Here is a 19848-nt window from a genome sequence, read left to right on the forward strand (position 1 = left end):
GTTACCCATATCTGACATTTTTTTTTTTTCATTTAAGTACAGCCTAATCTAACCTACAGAAAGATCTTCCCCGGTTAAAAAGTACCTTTGATACTTGAAGAAGATCAAATTCAATAAGAATTTCTTAATTTCTAAATTAAATAAGAGTTTCTTAATTTTTTTTCTCCATATTACTTACCCACTCAGGCATCATTACCTTTCCTTAACATTATATAGATGCACTGCTTCTAACAGTCACTAACAAGAAGGTTTGTCTCTACAGATGGACAGCAATCAACCAGTTCTTTTCTGACCTACAGTAACTTGAGATTCGCAAAGTCATAACTTCTGGAGTACTGAAGACCTAAGAGTTTCCAGCAGCTGTTACAGGAATTGCATATACTCTGTCCTTCTACAAAACCCCATGCAACTCTCTCAAGACAGTGAGCCAGAACTGCCTAACGTATATCAGTTTTGAGCATCCCATGTACTGCTTACAGCCCAAAACGTGCTTCGAATAATTGAACATACAAATTTATTACAAATGAAACAGATGGCATGATTGAACAGGCAGATTCATTAGCCTTATTTGGATCCCACTGAAAACAAATTCCCTTGCTTTGTAAGCTCAAGTATCAGAAATCTGTCTTAAAGTAAATACATTGATAGCACTGTTATTCCCTAACAACATATGCAAGCATAGACAATATGCAAATGCAAGATACAGACCAATTGAAGAAATATTTGAGAAGACAACGGGTATAAGAAAAAAAATAGATTCCAGGCTCAGCTTCAAATCTTATATTTGAGTTCATTGCCTTCACTTCAAACAGGACGTGGAACAGCATATATAACCATAACCAAGAGGCCTCAGAATCCCCAGAGATCTTTAGTTTCTGCTGTAATCTAACACTTCAGCAGGATTGCATTTAGGTCTCCTGAGGTAAGTCTCATTTCTCTGAGTTTACAGAAGACTGTAGTTCACCTTCATCTATTAGTTAACAGAACTCATTTTGTCTTTAAGAGGAGTTAACAGCCAAAATTACATCACTGCATGCTGAGGGACTTTAGAAAGTTCTATAAATAAATCTCAGCTTGTCCCAGAAGTAAGTTTCAATACAACCTGCGTTCAAGTGTGCTGAAGGTGGCAGCAGGTCTTGTGTTCCTTACTTAAATAAAAAATTAGCCTCAAAACATGAGAACTTTTTAGCACAAGGACAAAAATAAGCCTGTCAGACTCATAAGAGAAGTAGAGTGTTGCAGTGAAAGTGACTTTTCTAGACATGGACTGAAAAAAAAATACTATTTATACACCACAACACATTAACTGTCAAGCAAGAATACAACAGTTTTTTGCAACATTTGGTTGAAACATAGTACTAAGCAATAAAGATCAGCATGTAGAGGCTTTGCTCAGGGCAATCTTCACCGTTACAGCAGAAAGGACCCCTCCCACCTTAAGTCACAGGGCACCCATAGGACATATTAACTCTAGGCCTCCCTCTTTGTTCAAGCAAGAAAAACTCTTGAACAATTTCTCCACTCTGTACCCCATCCCTAATTATATTTACCTCTTTCCACACAATGTCCTGCCACATCCCATTTCTTAGAACTGAAAAGAAAATGTAAACTTAGATCAGAATAAATACACAAGAACCAGACAAATTTTGAAACAATTATCAGCACAGAACATGGTCTGTTCCCTACATCCAATGTAATCTCCACACACTGGCTCCAAGCCTAACGCACTTCAGCTCCTAGCGTAGTTGCACATGCTCACTTGAACAACTTTCAGTTGGGTTTCTTCCAAAGGCAATTTAATTCATATATACCAAACTCACTCTGTAAACCAAGTTAACATACTCTATGGGAAACTGAAAACAGGAAACATGTTTTGAAGCCGCACAGTAAAGATCAAAAGCTAAACAGAGATAAATACAAAGTCTACATGTATGTTAATGAAGCAAGCATCTGGTCACTACAGGTGGAATTCAGAACATAGTTAAGCAGACAGTGGATGTCTGCTTGAGGGTAAGCACAACTGCTCTCTATTCTGATGACATGGTCTAGACCTCACTCAGCTGTATGAGGAGTGAGGAGTCTAGGTATCTAAAAGCACATACAGAACCTAAGTTTAAAATGCCTTAATTCCACTCTGAACATAAACAAGCTTTTCATACTTATAATGCATTTTTTCACTCTTATGACACTCTCATAAATGTGCCTTTCTAACCTTTCTCTTAAAAAAAAATGATGACAGTTTCAGGCAGTATATTCTGAAAACTGTATTTAGAATACAAAAGCAAAAAATACAAGTTGAACTACACCAAAACAATTGCTTTTCAATTGCTATGTTCCAGTTAGATCCATAAGAGTATCTTGTGTTCTTTAGGCTATCTCTCCACAATTACTATGATAAGCTTCCTCTTAAGTGTTTGTTAGTGCATGTTCTCTATCCATAAATGGATGAGACTGAACTGCCTACATGACCTTGGAAAGAGCAGCCTCTAATGTTATCTATAGAAAGTTCTGTTGTACTACAGCTAGACAACTGCAGGTTTCTCAGGATTAATAATTGCACCTGCAACATCTTCTCAAACTTGCAGGAAAAAAAATACCTTAAAGAACTGATAAAGCAAAGCTTTCATTGATATTCATTAACATACAACCTCAATGACCAATATAACCACTCAAGCACTAAGGAAAAACACACTGAAAATATTCCTGCATATATTTTGCCTGTTAACTGAAGCATGGATCTAGCATGTTGTTTTGATCCTCATGTTCCACTAAGTGTTTCTTTAGCTTTTTGACACTTAAACTACATATAGAATCATAGCAACAGAATCATTTATGCTGGAAAAGCTTCTTAAGATCACCTATAAGTTTCACCTATAGAGCTCCACCATGGAATGTCTGAGAATACCAAGATCCAGTGATCGCAGAGTGGCTGTGGGGTAGCAATCAATAAATCCTTACTATTTTCTGCACAACTTTTCAGTTAAGGGAAAAGTAAATCAAAATGATGTCTTGAGGTAATCAGTGTCAAACAGTTTCAATACATTAGGGGTAAACATAGGCATTTATGGGAAGTCTGTTATTCTTTTCTTTTGTTGACACCTCAAAGAAAGCACATCCACAGAATACCCAGAGTTCTTCCTATATTTTAAGGGCAGCACATACATACATACATATATATATATATATATATATATATATATATATATATATAATATATATGTATATATATCCTTTGATACAAGTTTTATAGCCTTGGTGGATTTTGAACAGTCAAGGAAGCATTCTGGAGGAGGAGAAAACTGCTCTGTTTTCATGGAGGAGCTGAGATCTGCGTGACTTCAAACAACTCTGAAATGAAATCAGCTTTTAAATTCTAAAAGCTTACCCCTAACCTCTCACCCCCAGGCATCACACAGTCAGCATCAAACATTTTGTAAGGTGCAGTCCTGACACACCAGTAACTTCTGACTCCAAAAAGACATGTACTTGCCACCATAATGACAGTTTCAGTAACACAAATCTATATAATTAAAAAAAATACTCTTGTATTCACTATTTGCACTTCAAATATTTAAGATTCTTTATTCTTACCTACTGCTTTCTTTTTGTTCACTGCACTGTCTGCCTTATGTCTTTTCTGCAAGAAAAATATTTTTCATTACAGCTCATTTCATGGAGGATTCCAAAAACATTAAAGCTAGAAACATGAAATGCCACAAGAAGATACATTGGGTCTTTCTTGCCTATATGTTTTTAAAAAAGCCACACTGATCACCTAAATCTAAATGGTTTACAAACAAAATAATACAACTTTAAAGCACCACTCTCCATGCTGGCAATCAGACAAAAACATGGATCAACAGCAGAAAACTCAAGTATCCAAAATTGTTTTTTGAAAGGAAAACAAAGGGAACAGAAAGCAACAGTATATTTAGATGACAGTTGGAGTATACATGTTATACGTACTGTGTGTTTAAAATGTTTTCTAAGTTAAATTATTAATCAGAACCTTGCAAAGTATAAACACGTTGTCATTATAAACAGTATCCAGATTTTCTTTTGGTCTGCCCTGAAGATAATTTTACACTTTTAATGATTTTGATCTCCTAGACCTACTAAAAAGGCTACATATATGTCAGGACTCTACAGTTCCTGTTCTAGCCAGGCTTTCCTAATGAAAGCACCAGTAGATAAACTTGAATAAGCATAATTAAGTGTTCTGTTTTACACCAACTTGTTTCCATACAACTTCTTTGTTCACCATTTAAGCTGTACCAGAAAATTATTTACTTATCTCTGTGTGCTACAGAAATTCCTGTAGAGTCAGCATCTTTGAAAGTATTTAGCCACTGCTCAGTAATGGCTAAATAGACTTCAGAGATGCAAAGCTTTATGGCATCTCATGGCTTTTTGAAGCACCATTTGCTTTTAGTGTAGATTTCCCACATAATAATCCATACTCACATAGTCTTCTATGATTTCTTTGATGCCAGCAACTGTCAAAATAAATAGCAATGGCACCAAGGTGGTATATCTTCCTGTTGGAGAGACATCTGGAATTTGCTGTAAACAGAAAGGAAAAGAGATGCTCATATTATTTTTAAAATAAGTTTCTAGCAAATTTAGCATTTTATGCAAAGTTACCAGCAGAAAAAGAGGTAGAGCTTAAATTCTGATTTGTACATGACTGCCATTTAAGTTCAGCAGACACACCAGCCTAAGCTCCCAACCAACTTGAAGAAGCTACTGCTATGAATGTATATGATTATGCTGCTGTACAGGCCTTTTCTTTTACTTCTTCTCAATAAGAAAAGCATTCAGCTGATGAATGCCACTGATTCAGGGTGAATATCTGTACTATTTAAAATATCAGCACATTCACAAGAATCTATGCATGTTTTTCCCAATATGGTCAGTAGTTCCATATCTTGTGATACTACTGTATTAATAATATAACTAGCTTGATTTTAGGAATTATGTTGGAAAAAAACAGCTCAAATACTCTCTAATTTCAATTGTTAAGTACATACCTCATCAATGTTACCACTTAATGTACAGTCGAGAACTTCTTTGCAGTTGACCACGAATATTCAAATAACTGTAGCTGCATTCAGTTATTTAATAAATGAAAGTAAAACAATGAAACTATACCTGCAGTAAGGCAATGAAGAGGAAGAATGCATTTGCAGCTTTTCTTATCTGCTCATACAGGAATCGAGGTAGAAAAGTCACCACACTGTACTTGGCTGTGCTGTAGGTTAGAAGATTTTTATTTTAATCCTTCATCTGAACATTAAGGCTTCTAAAGCCACTGTTAGAAAATGATTTGAAGATCATACAGTAAAGACATGTACAATATGAAGGAATTCAGCTATCTGTATTACAATGAAGAGCCGTACAGAACAAGAGGTAACACACAGATCCAGAAGGCAGACAGCAATACATCACTACAACCTCAACGACTAGGAGAACCACCCTATAACTTGATGTGTGTTCAAACCCCAGTACCATGAGCAACAGCACCATGAGCTCAGATTAAAGCATGTAAGTGTTTACCCCTCATGGGGTAAACACATAGTATTTAAGATTCACAGAGCATGAATCTTGAATACCGGGGTAGGCTGAGTTAAACACAGTTAGAATCAGAAATGGTACAGTGACATTTTTGAGCTGCCTCCTCTCCTAGCTCAGAACCCAAGTTCAGTTATGAACAATTTTCCATAATAACCATCCACAGTTTCACAATAATGCTTTCTATTTTCTACAAACACTAACCGATCTCTAAGATACATAATTTCTTGTTTTCACATCAAATCCAGCAATGGCTATTATGAAAAATGTGAATACATTTTCAGGAAAGGTGTCCAAGCTGACAAGAAGATTCAGTCACACAATTGTCAATGAATCATTGGTGACAGGTGGATAGTTGGACTGAATGACCTTAGAGGTATTTTCCAACCTCAGTTACTCTATGATTATTGAAGTCTCCCAAGTCTATTAAGCCTGCTTCTCTCTGAGAAATGTTTTTCCAGTTATCTTCCACCTTTAAGCCTTTCAGACTAATTGCAAGCCACAACACTATGTATCACAAATCATGAAATAATAAAATGAAATGCACTGCCTACCTGTTCTGTCTTTCACAACTGATTGCTATGAACAAAACCCTTACTACAACTTTAACCAGACAATTTAGTAGGGTTGTCTTAGTTATCTTCATACATATAAAGTTAGATAACTGCACTCTCCATGCTTTAATCATTTTCTTCTCCCTCTTGTCTTTCCTCGTCTGCACTTCTAAGCCATATAATGACTGTTGCACCTTCCGGAACAAAACAGTTATAAGACATAAGATAGCACAGTTTGTTACATGAAGCTCCATTTTGGAAACCAGAGGAGAATTAGTGCAGGTGTGATGAAATACAACCATTCAAGGTTACATCTTATTTGACTGCGGGAGATGTATTTCCATTTCATACAGTCCCTTTGTTAAGCAATTAGAGATGCCTGCTAGGTCTGATGCAAAGCAGTTATTACTTGAACTGGATCTCTAAAAAGAAATGGGGAAGAAGAAAAAAAAAGACTGTAAGAACATTTCTAAAACTACAGGGTATAGACTCCTTTTGCTACTACTCAATACTCAATACCCAAAGTGATATTTTACAGAAATATCAGGGGATCAGGCTTCCACACAGCTTACACCAACAAAACCAACTGAATAAAAACACACGTCTGCATTTAAAAGATTAAGTAGAACATTTGTTGTATAAATGAAGAGAATTTATTTCCTTGAATGCTATTTATTACTTCCAAGTTGCTTTTTCCTTCATTTGAAGTTACATGCACATAATCTCAAGTGTAATATCTTTCCTACAATACAGAACATAATTAAACAAATTTCAGCAGTGCCTTGCAACTTTAACACATTTTTTAATCAAGTGAATAGTTCAGATCTACCCCAGAAGTGAATCCCCCAAGCAGGACTAAAGTAAAAAATAACAATAATAAGAGTTTGCAGATTTCAAAGATACATTACAACTACATATAATGCTCTACAGGCCACCAAGCTAGTGGAACAGAATAATGTAATGCTGGAACACATTTTTATTTCTAGATTGTATGCTCATAGAATTTATGATTGATAAGAGTCAGAATTCGTGCAATTGTAATCAAATCAAAACATTTATAACATTCTACCATTTATCAACTTCTGCAGCTGACTGCTCCAAACCATGCTCTTATTCTAATGATTATGCTAACATCAACACAACGAGTCATTTTTGAGTGAACTTGATATGCATTAAATCCTTATATCCATGGACTTTGTTACTTAAGTAACATGGCAGATGCTTAGAATAAAATAGGTATGACTAATTAGAGGTACACATTCAGCTGTTACCAGCTCATTTGGAGCACATTTTTGGTCACTAAGGACAAGTATACAGAGGTTAGCCCTTTGACCAGCCCCAACACTGCAGCTCTGGCGGCTGGGTGCCAGGCACTACAGGTCTGCAGCTCAGGGTGAGGAGTGGAGCATATGCAGAAAACTAAATAACAGACCAGCATTTCCTAAAGCAACAGCTGTGAACTACACACACCTTGCCTACCTATGGGGTTTCATGCTTAAACAGGTGTACAAACATTACAACAGATTTGTCTCCTTGATATCTGCAACTTAATTCATGTAAGTTATGTTTCAAGTTACACTGCAGAGCAAAGTGGGACTGACACTGTTGAACGAGTTTGGACACACATCAGTAGAGCTCAAAGTCCAGCCCTGCTCTCTGACAGAAACGCAGAGATTTCTTTTAAAGGCAACCATTGCATAATTTGGAAAAATGTATGTCCCTCACATACCTTAGCTCATTCTTGTGCTACTAAAAAAATACCAGAGATGAGTTTTTTCTTATAACATCTACGCAAAAAGTAGCAAGCAGCAAGCTGAGAAACTCATTAACTGTGTTCTGATATATTTACTTCACTTATTAATGGATAATTTTTCTGTAACAACACCATAAGCTACCATTATCCCTATATCCATCCCCAATACATTTTATAAAGCCATGTTTTTTCTATGAATCACCCTTGAAGATACAAAGACTACCAGTAATAAAGGCAAAAAAGTTAGAAGCAAGTGCATACTGGCAAGAGGCATTTGAGTACAGCTTTACCATTTCTAAATCATCCATTTCTACTCCTTCACTGAGGTGGGGCTTTGTTTTGTTTGTTAACAGCACAGATATTAACTTCACCTTGCAACTCCTCATGTCATAGAGAACAAGATCTCTTTGAGGCACAGGTGGTCCTGTTTCCAGAGTGACAAGGTAACAGTACTTCCCTCACCAGCACTCACCTACAACTGTCCCTTCCACAGTTTAAAAACAAAAACCTTGAAATATTCTCGCATGCGAGAGCTGAAGCACGAGCACTGCTTCATGTCGGTGCTTTTGTAAGTTTGCAAGAGCAAGCAGAAAGAGAGCCAGTCACAGACATCTGAACCACGGGGGGGCTGGGTAATTGAGCGTTAAGGACTTGAACTCCTCTCACTGAGCAGGTTTGGTTTCCACTAACACGTTCAAAAGGTCAGGTTCTCTGGAACAGCGGAAGGAAAAATCAATCAAGAAGATCTACTTGAATTAAGGGTTCAGACACTGCCTTCAGTGGAACTGCGTGTGCATGTTAAGGTCCTGGAGGCACATGACATCTCTTAACAGCAAGATTGATGTTGGCTACAAAAGTTCTGCATCAGCTCTTAAGCACAGAAGCAGCACTAAAACAAGCTAACTCCAGAGCTGTTATTGCTGCAGGAAGCACAGCAGCAAGCACTATGTAATTCAGATGACATTTAACTAGATGAACAACGCACAGTTATTACAGCAGGTGCAGAGAAAGCTCACTCACACAGAACCCCACCAACAAACAGTGCTGCCATGAAGACTATTAGCTAGGTTGGTTCCTTGTGCGTGTGGAAGGTTATTTTAATGATGAAACTGACACAGGAGACATAAAAGTCAGATGTTGACAAATTCCCGAAAAGGGAGATGAAAGATTTATAAAGAGCAATTACCTACAAGTCTCTGCAGTGATTATTGCTGAAAAGGAAATGAGGTCCTCAGCAAGCCATGCTGGCTTGTTTTGGCAGACAGCAGTTTCAGTTTGAACAAATGAAGCCTCCAGTCTCATGGAGCTCCCTTCACTCTGTCAAGTGAATCCTTGAGAATAGAACTTCCATCAGTAATCCTGTATACTTCCATCAGCTGAGGAAAGGGAATGCTGTGCTTCAGTACTTGAGACAGTCTCTGAAGGAAGTCTGAGACAGGCTCAGGAACAAAAGAGGGAAAATAATAGCAGCCCTGAAGTGCAAGGCTTGGATCCTAAGGGCTGTGATTGCTCCAGGCTGAGATACCTGACCAGAGCTAGGCAAAGAACCAAAAGCTACCACGTCCATCACTCAGATGTGGAGACATCACTGCCCATACTCCACATGGCTGTTTTGTTTTTAGTTTCTGCTCACCCCTCCTGTTTCCCTGTTTCGTACACTGACATCTTGCACAAAAGCAACTTATATTATATACTGCCCCAAAATAAAAAGGGTCACAACTTTGTTATAGCACTGTTTTATCCAGCCATCTAAACATCAAGCTCTGAAACATCTTCCAACAAAGCCACTGCAAGGCCATTTAAGAGGGATGAATCTGCTGTCTTGAATTACCCATATATTATGAGAAATGATTAGGAATATTCACATATCTTAAAATTAAAGCATTTGAACTTTGGAAGTACACAAAAAAAGATTTCTTGCAGTTTCAAACTGCAGTGCACAGTAACTTGAAAAAACTTTCAACCAAAGGGGCAGTTCTTATCCCATGGACCTCATCGCCTGCTCAGATCTCCCTTAGAGCAAAGATTCCTTTGTTTACAGAGTGGGCTCCCACCAGAAGTAACAAAAGGCATCACTGTGTCTTCTAGAAATTTGTTCTGCCTTTGTAGAAGAAAGAAGTGATCACATCTTAAGTGTGCACAGGTCTTCTCATATCATATAATGTGGGGAAAAAGGCCATTTTATACGAGTTTAAATGTCTCAGGGTATCACATCAGCCCACAACCTCCTCTGCCAGCCAACTTTCACCACCACTGCCTGGGCGGCAAGCAGGGCACGGGGAAGGCACAGAGCAGCACTGACCAAAGCAATGGCAAATTGTTCCACAACTGTGATATTCAAAAATCCAATCACACCTCTTTACCATACTTAGAAAAGCCCTCTCTTACCAGAGAAAAACACCCACTCGCTTCACAGTCATGCCTTGTTCATAGCATTGCTTTCTCCCAGTATGCACATTTGTGAACAACTATTTAGATGGATATTAACAGTATTAATTGATTATCTTTGTTACTTCTGGCCAACAGTCCTACTTATCCTAGTGCACAAGTGACATCTCAGGACTGATGTTGAGTTTTACAAGCCCTGCTTGGCTGAGCTATCTGCACATCCTCAGAAGCTGCATCAGCAACAAGCTTATCCTCAATCACTTGTAGTTCACAGGTATCACCTGTACCACAGGTAGTTAACCTTGTACAGAGCAGTGTTAAGCTAGAAGTGCTGGAACATGTATTGTGAACTGCTGTCCACTGGAGCCTGACAATCCTGCTCCCCTCTAGCTCAGTAAGAACAATTGACAACCAGGTAACAGTCTGGCAGCTTTCCATAACCTACAGTTTCTTGTGGCAGGACTTCTGCCACATGTAGAAAGTGGGAAACTGCAAAAGCTAATTAACGTTGCCAAAATTAGCATTTTTCCTGTAGAAAGGTCTCCTACAGCAACACTCATGGCAGCCTTCATACACTGCAGGCACTAGCATGACTGCTTATGCTCAGTTTAACTGAAAAACCCAAGCCCTGTGGTCACATTTAATGGAATTGGTAGCATTTTTACTTCCAAATCCTGGACGCTGGAGGATTCTCCTAAAGCACACAAATAGACAAGGCCTTTCCATTTGTTCTCTATTCATGCAATCCCTATAGAGAAGAGAAAAGACTCCCGGCTATTTGTCAGTAACAAATGCATTGAACAAAGCATGTTTAGAAAACAGCTCTAAAAGCTCTGTAGGCACAACATTGTTTTAGCAAGCTCCAACAATGTCAGGTCGTCACTAAAGAAATATGCAGCCCTGCTGGCAAGTACAGCTCAATAAAATTGAGCTGACAAACAATTAACCTGGAAACACTACTGTCCAATAAAGGGAGTTTAACAACATATCCAGTTACTGTGCAAACCCAGAATAGATTTCACTAAACACACTGTACTGATATGAAGAAAACTGAAATCAAGACACAGGCCACCTGCTACAAGTGATGGTGATCTGAAATTCACAGTGCTATCCCCAGTTCTAAAGCCATTATTTCTAAGTGTCATTGAAACTATCAGAATGGTTACTTCTTCATTGACAAGTAGGGGAGGTGGTAGAAGCAAATACTATCTGTTCCTTCAAAAGTGCATCTGAATCAACTCCATTCTCACTCAAACTCCATAAAGAATAACCACAAAAAAAAAACTTCACTTCTTCCTGTTCACGTTTCACTGGAAAGAGCAAAGAAAAGCAGTGGAAGAAAAAAGTTGGAAAAAAAAAAAGTAGAAAAAGTAGAAAAGCAGAGTCAAAAGTGAATACATCTTGCTGAAGACGGGCCAATATTTATTCAACAAATGTGGGAAAGCAGATTTGTTTGCATCAAGTCAGACTGCTTTTTAACTTTAAGGTCTGGTGTATGGAAGTTGCTTAAATTGTGAATTTATGCAAAGGGAGAAAGAGACCCAGTTTCATTCCCATGCTGTGTTGCTACTGCTGATACGTGAAATTCACCACGATGCCGGGAGAAAACAAACAAACTAAAAAAACTCCTTCAGGATGCCAAAGAGCTGAGCATGCAGCAGGTGAAGGGGCGCCACAGCCATCTCACAGCTGTTCTTCTCGTCTGGACATCGTGTCCAGGCTACATTCACCAATTTAACTGTCCCAGGGACCTGGAGAGGAGCACCCCACTAAGACTGAAGATGCTGACATTTCAAATACATTGGCACAAATTAGCAACACATCACCAACACCAGGCAAGTATGGAGAGCGTTCCAATGGCTAAAGCACTCCTTCCATAATGGTATCCAAATCTTTCTGCACTGTGATAGATTTCAGTATCCGCTACTGCTGCACTGCAGAAGAATTAATTGTTTGTTATATTTTATCATAAATCAGCATTTCTTACCAGTTGAACACAATATCTACCTAGAACTAAAAAAGCTAGAAGAGAATTAGTTAAGCTAACAATAGCATTTTACCACTTGCATCATTTGGAATTTGACAATATATTCATTCTTTGAAGGACTCCAAGATGCTTTTCGACTGAACAATCTACTCATACAACAACAGAAAAGATTTCCAAATGTAATACAAATACCACTACAAATGGTTATCTTGTCTGAAACTTATGAGCTAAATACAGGTAGTTTCATGCAGAAAGCACTTACATAAAGCACATTTTAGAGAAAAAGGAAAGCCAATCTAGAGCCTAAGTGCAGATAAATAACACTAACTGGGTTATCTGCATTAGTTGGTCAATACTAATTGGCTTCTGCTACCAGCAACTTGTATTTCAGTAGCACCAGTGGAAATCTTCCCACACATTCCAAAATAGCACAAACTGTTCTTTATCAGTAATGCAAGTGGCTTCTATAGTGCCTGCATATAACCTAATGCTTGGTTCCATACAACTGAAATTAAAAAGGAACAAAGACTGTGGTCACAACTTTGTCACAGCAAGCACCTTGTAAGTAAACTGATGGAACAGCCTGGGACTCCAGCTAAGTGGCCTGTTAAACACTAGTCTTGTTGCGTTATGACTAGCAGCCTTGTTGCAGCTTCCAGCACTAAGTTCTGTGCAGCAATACCTCTGCCTTAGGAATTAAGAAATTCCTTCTCAAAGATTTGCTCAAGTTTTAAGATGTTGCACAGCTCAGAAGTGGAAACCAATTACCTCTCGCTCACTTTTCTAGCAAGATTCAAGCTGTGGTAGCACAGCTCTCCAAACAATGGATTTTGTGGATATTGGTGCATTTTGAGGGGTCTTCTTAATAGATTAAGCCATCTAATCCTCTTCTGATGAAAAGTTTTTCAACAAGACTTCTCGATCCACAAAACACATGGAATAGAATTTTGCTCTTAGTGGTGTCTGTGCCTGCTCTCCTACAAGTCACATACCAAGGCTGAACCTCGAGTCCTGCCTCAGATGTGCTCAGAATTGCACCAAAAGGCACTACTGAGTATGAAATACAGGAACACTGCAGAAAGCAGTTATCACAACACTTGTAATGTTTGGGTGCTTGGGATTTCTTTTTTTCTAATTTAGAGTTTTAAGTGTCTTTGAATTAATTTCAGTGCTGCTTTGTTTCTTGGATAAAGAAGGCAGGAGAAATTCTGTTTATAAAAAATAAAAAATAGCTGTTTTTAATGCCAGCATCAAGATATTTGCAACAAATGAGTGACTTAGACCACTCCACTGGTGGTACTTACCACATGCATTGGAAGTATGTTTCAGTACAGTCTCACGTACTCAGTATAAGCTAATGAACTCAGAGCCAATTCCCGTATTAGTAAGGAATACCAAGGAATTCTACTTCAGTGAAAAGTGGTCCTGAAGAACATTCTCACTTTGTTAAGCAAAATAAACCAGTCTCCTGCACACCAGTGAGGATATGTTAAGTAGATATTTATGCCATTACCTCATACACCTCAGAAATATTGACACAATTCAGCTGCTATCATCACGCCCCATCTTCACCCTCTGTTTTTACAAGGCACTACTCAAGTTTGCTTTCAAACTGTGAAATAAAGACTTCTGAGTCATCTCCCTCGCTGTTAAGAAAATCAATCACATTATAAACCAAAAATAAGGTATTGTCATTGAAACAGGCAGACCATCAAACTCAGCAAAAAATGTTTCAAGTCAGAACTGCCAGCCCAGGTGCCACTCTTGCTATAGCTCTTTTCACACCACAATGATCTGCTGTAATTGGGTAGAAACCAGCCTAATTAGTCACTGCTCAGTCACTCCAGGTACAGGTTGGAAATAATGATTCACTATTATTCTGTTCTTCACACCTGGATTACAGAGAAGAGAAAGTATGTTAAATAAGTACAAAGAAAGCCTTTTCCCATAGCCTGTTGAGAAGAATGGAGGAAAAAAAGCAGGCTGGTGTCTCTGTAGACAGTGTGAGATAGGTGACCAGACTTCTGCAGCCAACGATGTTTTAGGCTTGTGACAGCTGCTGGTAGACTTTCATCCATCAGGGTTCAGTGCTTGAGATTACAGATTACAACCACTGCCTTTAGGAGCATAGAGCTCCGTACAGAAAGGCTGCAGGTTTTCAGAATGTGGACTTGTTTCACTTCATACTAAACTTAAAATTTATACACAGAAATAGCCATATTAAATAAACAGATACATACCTAAGTTGTGTATATTGAACAAGTCCAAACAGCTACTAACTAGCTTTCATAAGAGCAAGAATGCAACACTGGAGCTAAGGGTATGTTGGACAGTAATTACTTTTGTTCCACTTCTGCATACTTCAGAGCTTCTAAAATCTTTCTGCTGAAAAATGGAATGCTATTTACCTTTTATTAGAAGGTTAACAAAGTTACACATGGACACAGATTTTCAAATGGAACACAGTTAACAGGGAAAACACATAGGGTGTTTCTATAGAAGGAATTACTGCTGCTACAGTGTAAAGAAAAATGGTGATACATGTAAGGAACCAAACTAAGTCAGGTACACAACATATAAAAAGTTGTGCCACTGAGTTTTAAAATATCTTCTGATAAAGTCTGAAATGTGCAGTGAAATATCCAACCATCACTCCTCAAATTTTCACAAGCTCACTTACTCACACCATTAAGTTGAGGGAGAGAAAGAAAGGATTGAAAAAAATTCCTCCTTCCGCATCCTCACACTTTAATATCTTACAGTGTCCTCCTGTTTTGCCATCCGCTTCATCTCTGCATTAGTACTGTATAGAATTTCTAAGCTGTACTCAGGAAATTCCCGTTTTGCATAACTTGCCCAAAATCAGAAATAGGGATAGACATAGATACACAGATATATACATCACTTTCCTTTTTCTCCCACAAAACAAGTAAACAAGCAAAAAAAAAACCAAAAAACCATAGGAGTTCACTTTTAACACTGCCTCTCTCCTGGAAGAGAGAGCAAGAAAAAAAGCATATTTGTGATGAATTAGAACATTTTCAACTCGAAGAAAATCCAGCTCTGTTTCCTGCTCTGTTTTGCTCAGCTTTGAGCAAACTATTACATATAATGCCTCAAGGTTTGGAAAGCTTCCTATGAGCATTCACAAGTTCACACTGTGAATTCTTGACAACTACCAAAAACTGACAGTCAGAAGTCACACAATGCTAAAAGAAAGCTTCCCCATCTCCTTGGGTTTAATGCTGTAAGCCCTCATATAGAGATGTTTATGTGCTTACACAGCACTCCACACTGTGGCACACTGACATTTCATACACATCCTCAATTCCAGCGGCACTGAGAAATCCAGAAGCTGGACACAGTAAGCAAGAGTCCACAGGCAATAAATACAGGACTTGTACTGAAGAGAAGAAGCAATATACACGAGCAAGTAACCACTCACACTGCACAAAAGACACCCTTTGAACCACAAGAGGTACAAGGATACATCACCTTTCCTTTGTTTCCACTGAGCTGAGGGGAGAAATCTAACTCCACAGTGAAAGGCTGTCATCCTTTAAAAAATTGCTGGGAAGAGGTCAAAGCTTCCTTCGTAACCAGGAGCAAGCGATTACAAAGTGGAATCAGTTCCTAAGTGATGCAGAGGAGCTAAGATTGCTAATTAGGCAACGCAAACATCTCTGCTTTCCCCATCATGCTACCTCTTCTTGTCCTACCCTTAGTTACACCAGTACTCCTCCTGGATCAAGCCGCCCAAGTTTGGAGGCAAACCAGTGTGAAGTCAGTTTCAACAGCTATTGAAATGCCCCTTAGGTGTCAGAGGACGGCATCTGGACTGCAAACTGGACACAGCTTGCTCAAGCATTGGCGACAAGGCCAGCAAGAACTAACTCTTAGTAACATAGTTACACCCTATATTTCCATACAGTTTCACCAGATCAAAACTGAATGCCTTCAGAAAAACCTAAACTACGTGTTAACCATAGAATCACAGAATGGCCTGGGTTGAAAAGGACCACAATGATCATCTAGTTCCAACCCCCTGCTATTTGCAGGGTCACCAACCACCAGACCAGGCTGCCCAGAGCCACATCCAGCCTGGCCTTGAATGCCTCCAGGGATGGGGCATCCACAACCTCCTTGGGCAACCTGTTCCAGTGTGCCACCACCCTCTGTGTGAAAAAATTCCTCCTGATACTTAACCCAAACCTCCCCTGTCTCAATTTAAGACCATTCCCCCTTGTCCTATCACTACCCACCCTCATAAACAGCCATTAAGCCAATCTTCATCCCCTCATTTTTTACTGTGAAGTAGGAAAAATACAAATACTCTATCCCTAAAAGGCATCAAACTCATACAATATTTAAGAAAGAAAAAAGTGAAAAAACATTTGATGGTGTTGTCCACGTACAAAAAACAAGACACAATGAAAATCTATAACTGTAACTCCTCCTAAGCCATAGGCTTTTGTAGGCTGGCATATTATAAGTAAAAGTTGTTTAGAAAATCATGTGCAAGCCACTGCACTACACAGACCAGCAATCTTTGAGATAATATTCTTCAAATTGCCTTTGATCATATACATGCAATAAAACAGCCAATAAAATACATCATTTCAACAGGATATAAAATTCTTTTGTATTTTCACAAAGGCACTCGTTGTATAAACCATTCCCTGAACAATGACCCAAACATCTGCACCAACGGACGCCTGCTAAATAACACTCCTTGGTCATGACAGCAGCCATCTGCTCACCTCGCTAACCAAACAGCACTGGTTTTGTGCACCTTACACATCCTCACACCGCTGTGGCAGTGGTTGTTTCTCACCTTTCTAACCCACAACAGCACAGCGTTCATCGCACCGACACTTAAACACACTTACACTGGAAGTGTACTACTACAACTGGAAGGGCTCCGACTGCCCATGACAATTCCCACTGGTCTTTGTTACAAACACAACTGGACCACAGCCTCAAATGCACAGAAATGGGATTTGTAAACTTTTCAGCTATTCTTGCCCCGTTAAGACTTGCTTTTTCCTTCCTTCCAATTTGTTACACTTAGTCTAAGTTATCCTTGAGTCTGAGCATCACTCATTTTGAAGAGTACGCTGCATGGAGTTTGTACAGCCAGCTTCACCCAAACCTCACGCTACATTTCTACAGGTCACCTGCCGTACCTAAGAACCAGATCCTGCCATTCCAAAACCCACCCGAGCAGCTCCGCAGGCTCAGCGCTTTGATCGCACACGCAGAGCTGCGCCCCGCCGGACCGCGCGGTGCTGGCAGGGAGGGGCGGCGGATCCTACCGTGCCCACGGCAGCCGCCCGCGCAGGAAGAAGCGGGGAGCTCCGTACCTGACCCAGTTGTCGCGGAACTTGCTCTGCTGGGGCTGGTTCACGTAAATGGTGCGGGCTGGCGCCTCGTCCAGATCCGCCGAAGACGTGGCTCCGGACATCTCATCATCCGCCTTCTTGTATCCCGTGGGGGAACACACCGGTCCTGCGGGAGAGCGGGGCGGTCAGCGCGGGGCCACCATCCATCCATCCATCCATCCATCCATCCATCCATCCATCCATCCCGCCCGCCCGCCCGCCCGCTCCGCCGCACCCACCGCAGCCTCGGTACCCCGGGCCGGCAGCTCCCGCCGGGGCCGCGCCTGAGGGAGGAGAAAGGCCGGGCCGAGCCGCGGCTTCGCCCGCGGGAGCACCTCCCCGCCCGTTACCACGGCGGCGGCTGATAAATAATGCAGGGCCGGGGAGGGGGCATGGGCCCGCAGCAGCCAGCTGGCAGCGGTGCGGCCCGCCAGCCTCGAACAGCGGGAGGGGCCCCGCCCCGCGGCCGCTCTTCGCCCCGGGATCCGGCCCCGCAACCCCGCGGCTGCCAGAGACCGCCAGGCACCGGCGCGGGGCCAACCCACGGGCGGGAGGCACGGGCACACCGCCGCCCCGGGCCTCGGTGCTGCCCATCTGCGCCCCTCATGCCGCACGCCCCTGCCCGGCGCAGCCCAAGGCAAAGAACCACGCACACGGACCTCGCTGAGGCCCACGGGGGTGGGAGAATTTCACCCACAGCTTCTTCCCCCAAGTGACACCACAGACAGACCACTGGCCAGAGGGCTCCTTCCCCAGCACCACACCTCGACTTGGACTGAACAGACCGAAAGCTTTACGCTCACGGTTTCAAAGATGAGTTCTTAGACTTGAAAATAATTTAACTCCAACTTGCTTATGCGGAGCGCCGTTTCACTTTGCGCTAAGAGAAAGCCAACACAGGTACAGGGAAAATAACTAGCTATTTCTCTGCCAAGCCTCAACATATTACTGAGGCAGGAATGTATTTCAGCTTTCCCCTTCCATTCTGAGCCATGGAGATGCTGTGTTACTTGAGCTGCAAACACTGGATAAGCAGCATAACAAGCCACAGATTTACAATCTAGCAAAGGTGGCTCTATGCACAAGAATAAGATCACAATAATCCTCTAAAAATGTTTTTGTTGTTGTTTTTTATAATTTTTCAAAGATACAATACTTATTTCTCAGTATTAATCAGTGTTAAAGCCAAATCCAGCAGCTATTTCTGATTTATGCTAGTATCAACCTGCAACAAACTGATTGGATCCAACAGTGCCTAAAAAGAACTCAGTACAGAGAGTGCCCCTGAAATTTAATTGTGTCCTTCTTAACTACAGCTTGAGGGAAAAACAGCAGCCCTACTACAGCCCTTAAGTTCCCACATACTACTGGTATATGCCTTGTCTTTGTGTGTGCGTATGTAAGAACTAAACCAGTCTAGGCTGATATTCTATTCCTCCACCCCAGCCTTTCCAAACTATTGATAATTTTATTGTCACGGCAAACTGGCTCTACAACCTCTAAACTTTAAGCACTAGAGGGCAACATTACCCCTTGTTTTTACAACACATGTCAGTACCAAAAAAAATTTCACAGTTCTCATACCTGGCCAATGAAGCCACTGTGTAATTAAACTAATATGCTTTCAACAATACCATCTCTTGCCTAACACAAGTGTTGCACGTTGTAAATTCATATTTTGGATACATTAAACTGAACCTTGTGAAGCCTAATGAATTGATTGCCTTTACTTACATCTGACACTAACTCAGACAGCAAAAATAAGCTGTATGTGCGTACTTCATGAACAAATACCTGAAATAAAATATGTAAGACTGTGTATCATGCAAGATAATGCCATTATAATACTGTATCAGGTTACTCAGTCTGAAGAAACTTGCCACAACACAAAGGATTACTCAATCTTCCTGAACATTTTACTCTCCAGAAAAACAGAGCTAAGAGCAGTACTGGAGACTTGCTGTTCTTTCCCATTGATTCCATGTTGTGTAACTGACTGGAGATCAAAGGGCAGTACCCTTAAGAGCATTAAGCGCAAGGAAGCAGCTTTCATCTGTTTTCCTTGTCAAGCTCCTGAACAGAAGCACAATTATAATTGTGCAAGCATACAATTAAAAACATTTTCCCTTCCCCTGATGACATTACTTGTTACAAATAAGTTTTTTTTTCCATCTCACTCCCTCTGACTCTTGAAATCCTCCTGTTCACCAGTTT

This window comes from Tetrao urogallus, assembly GCF_951394365.1.
Source record: "Tetrao urogallus genome assembly, chromosome: 1".
In the NCBI taxonomy this organism is placed as follows: domain Eukaryota; kingdom Metazoa; phylum Chordata; class Aves; order Galliformes; family Phasianidae; genus Tetrao; species Tetrao urogallus.